The sequence below is a fragment of the Mauremys reevesii genome, linkage group 12 (genome assembly GCF_016161935.1).
Source record: "Mauremys reevesii isolate NIE-2019 linkage group 12, ASM1616193v1, whole genome shotgun sequence".
Lineage (NCBI taxonomy): Eukaryota > Metazoa > Chordata > Testudines > Geoemydidae > Mauremys > Mauremys reevesii.
This window is the reverse complement of record NC_052634.1, coordinates 2,877,824-2,886,178: the sequence shown is the minus strand read 5'-3', so window position 1 is coordinate 2,886,178 and position 8,355 is coordinate 2,877,824. Positions and strand designations below refer to the sequence as shown.

Sequence of the window (8,355 nt, the reverse complement as noted above, 5' to 3'; positions counted from 1 at the left end):
TCCTTCCTATCCCATCCCACTTCACCTTATTCCAAGCCCTGTTCTGACTAAGTCTCCACCCAGATTATTTCAAGGTTTTGGTGGGCAATTCATCCCTGCACTGGCACAAAGCCTGGCACAGCGACTAGGTTTTGCACCTCCCCTATTCTAGGGATCACAGGGGCTGGATCAACCACTGGACAAAGTTAGAGCAACCTGAGAGCTGCCCTAACCAAACCCTGCTCACATAGCCCGTAATAGGGTAGACTAGGCCCAGAGGCCCCCTGCTGTAAGACTCAGGGTCCTGCCACACCCATCCTAGGAAAGAAGCAATGGAGCTAAGTCCTCCAAAGGGCCTAGAGAGACTGTGCAGGAAATCAGCCAATCAGGGGGAGGCTGCAAAGGGCTAGCCAATCAGGGGGTTCAGGCTAGTATAAAAGGAGCTGCAGTGCTGGGGCCAGAAGAGTATAGCTGGTGTTCCTGACTAGCTAAGGGAACTGCAGCACCATAGGCAGCTCAGTGCTAGCAGGGAATGAGAGCTCCTGGCTGGCTTCTGGGCCTGAACACAGAGGAGCCCTGAGGTAAGGGTGAAATATTGGTGAAGGCTGGGGCTGCAGCACATGGCTGCTCTTCTTAGGGTCCCTGGACTGGGACCTGGAGTAGTGGGTGGGCCTAGGTCTCTTCTTCCCCCCTTCTCCTCCCCCATAGGCTGCCTCAGAAGTAGCCTACAATTGGGCAGTGATAAACCACCAGAAGGGGATCTGAACTGTTAAGAAGCCCAGCTGGTGATCTGGGGCCAGAACAGACCATAATGAGTGGAGAGTCTCCAGGGAGAAAGTCCTGGGGGCACAACCCCTACCATGGCCAGGAGTACTTAAATACTTTGTTGGACTAATGCCCAAGAAGGGGTCTGTTTGACTTGGCCAGAAGGTGGGTCACTAGATACTACCAGAGAAACTGCCAGAAGGGTCACCATAAACAGAAGTGCTGACACACCTGATCAGAAGAGGGCACTTGTGAGAGGTGGGCCCTGTTGGGATCCAGGCAGTTACATAGCCCTGTACAAATGTGTGCAGCAGGGAATTATTGGGGTGAGGAGATACCTTTACTCCTGGCCCCCACCTGGAACACCCACAACATGGCTGCATTGCAGGGGCACCAATGGGTGCTTTGTGCATCCATTACCCCCCCCTAGCCATGGTGTAGGAACAGCAGAATATACTGGCTGGAAAGGAGAAGGGCAGCTTTTGGAAACTGAATTCCAGCAACAGGCTCAGTTTTGGTTAGATTCCAAGTGTCTAATGAAATTTTTGGAGTGCAAACTGTATAGGGTCCAATGTAAATAGCTGAAGAAGCATGCCCCCAACTCCCCAAAAGAGAGAGAAAGCAAATAAACAGTGTGGGGCAGGACAAAAGGATGCAGCAGCCTTGGACTCCCAAGCGCTTGTTAATAGCTGGAGAGCCAGGGAAAGGAAGTGTCTCATTGTCTCAGACTGTCATCCTTCACTCTGATGAGCACTTAGAATGTCAGGACCCCTTTCAGCAGCTCCATACAAGCAATCAGCCCCTCATGTCAGTCACTGCTGTTTGCTTGCCACCTCTCCAGCTTATTATAGGGATGCATTTAAAGAAGGATATTCTATAACATAGAAACAGCAGGGTGGGTGGAATGCTTCTGTCCAGGCCATTTAGGGAGTGTCAGCATTGTCATAACACTGCTTTTCTGAGAAGCCCACAGAATCTGAGCCATAATGTTTGCAGGGGTTGAGCTTGCACTAGCTGTTGCTTAGGCTGGCATGGGAGGGAGTATGGTCTCGAGGACAGGGCACTGGATTAGTATTCTGGGCACTGGGTTGTATTCCTGACTCTGCCATTGACTTGCAGTGCAAGTCCCTCCTCTTTACTGTGAGTGACTAAGCTTCAGACTCTGTATATGGGGCCTTATCTATTCCTTGCTCCTAAAGTGATTGTCTTGGAAGCCAAAACCCTTCTGGGGCTGCTCTGCAAGAATAATTGAGGGATTTATCTTCTTAGCTCTGGGCTCTAGTATCCTTGGATCTGTGGGTGGATCTCTCCCTGATCATGGGGTCTGTCCCATATCTTGAGAGATGGGTAGGGTTTGAGGGACAGATAGATGGCTTTCTAAAGGGGTGCATGGCTGGCTTCTGGCAGAATCAAGAAAACACTCTCCAAAGGGGAGCCATGCTAAGGTTTTTCTCCCATAGCTCCATCCTGTGGGATTCCTTGAATGAGGGAGTGATCTGGGCCTCTGTGTTCACTGGCAAGCCACCTATAGCAGTAGGTGCTTAGTGGGAAAAAGTTTTGAAGATGTAAAGAGACACTGAGACAATTTGTTTTCCTGTGCAATAGGCTTATTAGGGAGCTCAAAGTCTCAGAGCCTTCTAATTTCCAGCTCTCTCTCTGGATTGTGTTTTTTGGAGGGGTTACATTCAGTGCATTTCTATGAGAGTTGGAATGAAATGAGAACATCCATGCAGTTACATTTCTTCTCTCACCTTGTAGCTCCCCAGTTTCCAAGATCCAAGTTTTGGGGAGTAGAGTAGTGAAGGTGAGGATGATAAGAGTTGCTAATTGTAGCCCCTTGATCAGGGTGGATAAAAATCAATCCAAATCACCTTTTTAAATTTAAATACATTTTTCTTTTAAAATAAACCCATTTAAAACCAATTTTGAAATTGTAACTAATATTAAGGCCTAAACTTGCTATAACCTATTACCTTTATTTAAATTAAACAAAAAAAGGCAAGCAACACATTTTTGCTGCTGAAGTTCTGAACAAAACAGACCACTGAATTGGTGGAAGTCCTTGTCTAAGCACCTGGAATCAGTTTGTTGAAGCACTAAACCAGCTTTTCATAGTAGTAGCTTCTTCTGCAGGTTGAGAGAATATTTTTCATTTCAGTTTGCGCTAGTTCACTGTAATTAGTTATTCAAAGTTAAGCAGCCAACTGGGAGTTGAAGCAAGAAAGCTTGCTTTCCTCTTCCCATCTAGGAAGAAAAATGAAGTGTGAAAGGATGATCTCTACTAATTCTAAAATCTTGAAGCACATGGAGACCAGTAAAAATCAGTTCAATTCACTAACTACAGGTAATAGTAGTTTAATAACTCAGTTTTAAATACAAAATGTTCTCTAAAACATTTTTCTTGTTTACCCAGCACATTTAAGGGTAGTTCTAGTTAACTAATTAAAATAATACAAATGCTGTTATGCATCTTTCATTGAATTTCAAATTTCACTTAGAGATTGATATAAATCACAAGTAAAAATTGTCTAGTAAATGAGCAGTTCATCATTCACCATTGTCTAGCATAATACAAACATAAAAAGAAATGCATAGTAAGCTATATAATTGCTTACATTAATGTATATAGACAATGTAATCTCTTGATTAGCAAAAAGTCCCAGATTTAATGGAAAGGCTATATTTAGTTGCAAATCTACATATTTTAATGAGAATCCACTTTTCTTTTAGGAAAATAACTAGAAAATACAATGCAAAATAAGATTAAAATAGATTATTTAAATCAGGATTAAAATTGGAGCTATAAGAACTTTGGTTTAAACCAATCTTGCTCTTGATCCAATATCCCAAAGACTCCGGGCTATCCCCAAGCCTGGCTCCCTTTTTGGGGGGAGGGGAGGCAGAGCATGGGGCTGAGTGAGTTTTTCTACACATGCCAATGTGGTGCACTCAGCTGTCTCTGAGACTCATAGCTGTCAGCAAATGTGAGAATTATTTAAACTTGGTTAAAAGAAAAAATATTGTCATCAGTCCAGAAAGAGCCTGGGAACAGGCAGAATGGAGTGTAAGAGGCCAACAGATGGAGGACTGTGGAAATGACCAAGATGGAAGGGATGAATGAGCAGTAAAACATGAGAATTTGCAAGTGTATGTGGTTTTGGGGACTGAAGACTTCTGCTGAGCCTGCTTTCCAGCATCACAGCTTAATTAGCTCTGTTTATGCTTTATTATCATTTAAGGCATGTTAGTACTAATGAAAGATTCTGGATTGACAGCCCCAGAGTGAGGCTTTCAACATGCTGCCCTACCAGCACTGTTACTGTGTATTGATAATAGCCACAACCCCTGAGATACAGGGATAGCCTCAAAGGGGGCGGGCGGAGATTTGGTCTTCATGACATGTGCAGTCCAAGCTGGGTGACAAGTGTTTTTTAAAAAAAAACAAAAATTAAGATACTTTTGTGGTGACATCTTAAGATCACAAAATCATTCAAAAGACTTATTTGTTTTGTTGTCTTTTTGAGTCAACAGTGAACATATTTCTTGGAGTGGAAAATATTTTTCAGTTGCTTAGATTTGTCTACATGAGAAAGTTGCAGTTGAATCAATGTTGTACTAGTTTAACTATATCAGTTTTAAAAGTGTGGCAGGAGGCTCTGGCTTGTATATGAGTGGCTTATATTTTGGTTTAGTTAAATGTGTTCCTAATCAAAGTAAGCTAAAATAATCCACTTGCACCAAAAATAAGTGTCTTTGTGGCCTTTTGCACCAATGTAACTATCAGTTTAAATACCCAGCTTAAGTTATACCAGTGCAATGTTCTTATGTAGACAATCCCAGGTGTGTAAATGAGTTTATCACAGAACACTAATCAAGTGTTGCCATTGTTCACTCTGAGCAAAGTAACAGCTCTGACAGTGCTGACTCTGGCTACATTACATTGGACTCTCATTCCACTGGTCTGTTTGCTCCTGATAACCACAAAGCAAATTCTGCTCAGTGCCACTAAGCATCTTGAAGTAACATTTTGTAGTTTAAATAACACAAATACCTTAGTGAAATGGGATGCCCTGAAAGAAGATCCCAGGGCAGCAAGACTGTCCTGGTAAAGCTACCTTGTGTATGGCCAACAATGGGGCCACCTGTGCTAATGGTGTTTGACAGAGTTGTACTGAACTGCCCTCGTATTTCAAAAAATTACCATCTGATTGTTCTGTGGCCTGGCTTTTGGTCACTGAGTCTGACTAGCCCTGCATTTGAAGGGCTGCCAGGCAGGTAGACAGCTCTGGGTTGTCAATTTGCCCCATGACGGTTAATGATGATTCTAACTCCCCAGTAGTAGCATGCATGGGCCGGCTGGCAGTGGTTTGAAATGAGATTTAGTGGCTCTGAAATAAAGGGAGCAGGGGAAGAGTACAGACAAACAAGAAACCCACACTGCCTTAAATTCCTTTTCCTTCTGTTACTCGGAGCATTTCCAGATGTGGCAGTGAGCTGCTGGGCTCTGAATCTGTTAACCTGCTGGTGAGGTGGGTGCACAACTGTCCTTCCAGGCCCTGAGAAGGGTCAAATCCCAGAGGACTGTGGGGCTGTACTTACTATGCAGGGCCATTGGGATTATGTGGCTGAGGAGATAATCTGACCTCTTCAGTGAAATGATTAACATTCAGCAATGTCTGGCTGGACTTCCATGGGCCTGACTTCTGCTGTCCTTTAAGGGTGTGTGAATGTGGGAGAAGGTGCAGAGGCAGCAAGAATCCTTAGCCTAGATTGGCAGGAAGAAGGGTGGGATGGCACAGCTGAAGGGGGTTTGCCGGTGTGGGTGGGAACATGGGTGCATATAGCTGGAAGTCCAAGGCTAACCCTGGGGGAACATGTGCAGTACTTCCAATAGGTAGCTGAAGATGCTGCTTCACACCCCTGTGGATGCCCTGCCTAGATCAGCAACTTGCAAGCAGAATGTCTGAGGAGACTGCGGGTCAGATGCCAGGCCTCACGTGCTGCACCCTCCTCTCTATCTGGCAAGTTCTTTGGGCCCCCTGGGAGCCACAGAAAGGCAGGAGAGCTTGTCACACAAGGATCCCAGGGCTGCATCAGCTGGATGCACATGTGTGGGGGCCATCTGTTTCACCATATCCCATGTAGCTGAGCCAACAGGCCACAGGGTTGGTGTGAACCAACAGGCAGTTTATGTGAATATGGGAAGCTCTTAATTGGGCCCTATGGCTCAAAGGAGAGGGAGACAATGTTATTCAGGCACATTCCCACCGATTAACTAGGGGGGACAAACATTTGAATTTTGTATGTGCCTCCATTTGACAGCTTCTTATTGGAAAGCCCTGGGATGACATGGTGCTGGAACTTTCCCTCTCCTGCCTCTGGTTTGACCTGCTCTTTCTGATCTCTCCTCCATAAGGACTAACAGCTCTTCTTTCCTCTGCAGCCTCTGCCTTTCCTTCTCCTCCTCCTCCTAGCTGCCTTTCAGCTGCCCATGAGTCATCAGTCTGTGCTGCACTGCCTGCCACCCACTTGCCTCACTGATCTTAAAGCAATTCTGAGCACATGCTGCTGAACAGCCAGGGGATCACAGGCTGGGGAATCCAGCTCTAAAAGAGCCTCCTCTCAGACAAGAAATTCCTACCCCTGGATTAAAGCCCAACGAATGAAAGCAGAGAGAGGTAGCATGGTCTAGTGGAGCTTGCACTAGACTGGGACTCAGGATACTTGGATTCTATTCCTGCCTCTGCACTGACCTCCAGCAGGTCATTTTGCCTCTTTAGAGTCTACACAGACAAATGGTAGGAGGATAAAGTTCTTCAGGGCAGGGACTGTCTCTTGCTGTGTCTGTGTAGCACCCAGCACAGTGGGGTCCTGATCTCTAGGTACTACCATAATGTTACTAATTTCCAAAAGGGCCCACTGATTGCAGGTCTCTCTATTTTTAGGGGCCCAGCTGGAGACCCCTTGGGCCTGTTTTTTCAGAGGTTCTGCAGCCCTGGTGACTTCATTTGGGATGGTGGGTCCAGAGTCTGTTCTCTACATTCCTACTGTCTGTTTGTTAGGGCAATGTGGAGTGATGTCCCAGGAATCTCAGGCATGTGCCCGGTTTATTATGGGTGATTGCTGAGAGCTGTGTGTGCTGCCCTTGTCTCCCTTGCTGGAGGAAGCTACTGCCTTCTCCTTAAATGGCACTGACATTGTTTCATTTAATTCATGAGGAATCTGTTGCTATGGGTTGTTTTTTACTTAGCAGAAATTGAATCTGTTCCCCCTTTTCTGTCTGTAAAGGGATATAAGTTACACTCTAAGTTCAATTTATTCTTTGCTATGTGTTCATTAGATCCTGGTTAGTTACTACATTATTTAATGGAGTTGATGATGTAATTAAGCCATAGGCAGACATTAAACAACCAGAACCATCAGGGAGGTTTAGAATCTTTTACTACTATGTTCCTAGCATTATACAGCTTCTAATTTTATAACAATTACTCTAAAGGGTTGGCTAAATCCACACACTTCAAGCACAGTGAAAACACAAACCGTAATGCTAGGGAAGTGCAGGGATAGGGATGCAGCTGACTTCCTCTCCTTCGCTCTACTACAAAATATCCTATGACCCCTAGCTATAGACTAGGACTCTCTCTCTTTTCTTTTGCTTTGCTTCATGTTCTAGGTCTGCCTTGTTCAGATTATAAGCTCTCAGGGGCTCACTTTTTAATTTAACATCATTGAAATACTATGCAGCAGTTACATCACTCTGCATTTTATTATTAATAATGGCAGAGCCCAACAAAGTGCTGGAGTGAGCTGTCCTTGGGAGCCTCAGGTGGAAAATAACGTACCTAACACATTCATAATTGTTAATGAATGAAGCCTCACTATTTGGGGGCATCACTGTTTTCCCTTCTACAGACAAGGAAACTGAGGCAGAGTCTTGCCTTAAGGCAACATAAGTCCCTGTCAAATCCAGGAATAGAACTCAGGAATCCTGAGTGCTGGTAGTCCACTGCACTAACCACTAGTGATCACTCAGTCCAGGGTTGAAGCCATCCTACTTCTCTAGTGAAGTCAATGGCATCCTTCCCATAGCCATCCATGGATGTTGGATCAGGGTCTTGATCAAGTTGCTTTGTACCCACTGAGTGAGTGAGATTCCACACAGGAAGAGATCCTCCTCCAGGGAAGCCACTGCCCAGACCTCATCTTTAGTCAGCATTGTCTGTGTGTAATCAGCCCTTGGGCAGGGACAAGATGGGGCCTTGAAGGCAAGCCCCAGGACAGTTGGTCATCTACCTGAGTTCATGCTTAGGTTTCCTGAGGCCATCCCCTCTCATGCACGCTGGTTTGACAGAGTGACCTCAATCGACTTACTCCTGACTTACATTGGTGTGTGATAAAGGGCTTCGGCCCCTTATGTTTCCTTAACCAAGTTGGGTTACAATCTTGTTACTGTAATGTGAGGATAACAATCTCCCCTTGCCACCCAAGGCTGCAGTGAGTAGACATCTGTTATGCCTTGCCAAGGACTTGGAGATCCTCAGACAGGAACAAAGCCTTATTTTTGCTATAAGGCAATGAGCTCCGAGTATGCTGTCACCTGTGTATGCCGTC

General features: G+C 45.2%; 1 long non-coding RNA gene across 3 annotated transcripts in view; it reads left to right on the top strand.

Annotated features, from left to right (window-relative positions):
• Window positions 1–455: 455 nt before the first annotated feature.
• Window positions 456–8,355, top strand: part of LOC120375597 — a 46,963-nt gene continuing 39,063 nt past the window's right edge. For all 3 annotated transcript variants that reach the window (XR_005586657.1, XR_005586656.1, XR_005586658.1), the window contains exon 1: window positions 456–560. This is a non-coding gene — a long non-coding RNA (uncharacterized LOC120375597). The remainder of the gene's footprint in view (window positions 561–8,355) is intronic.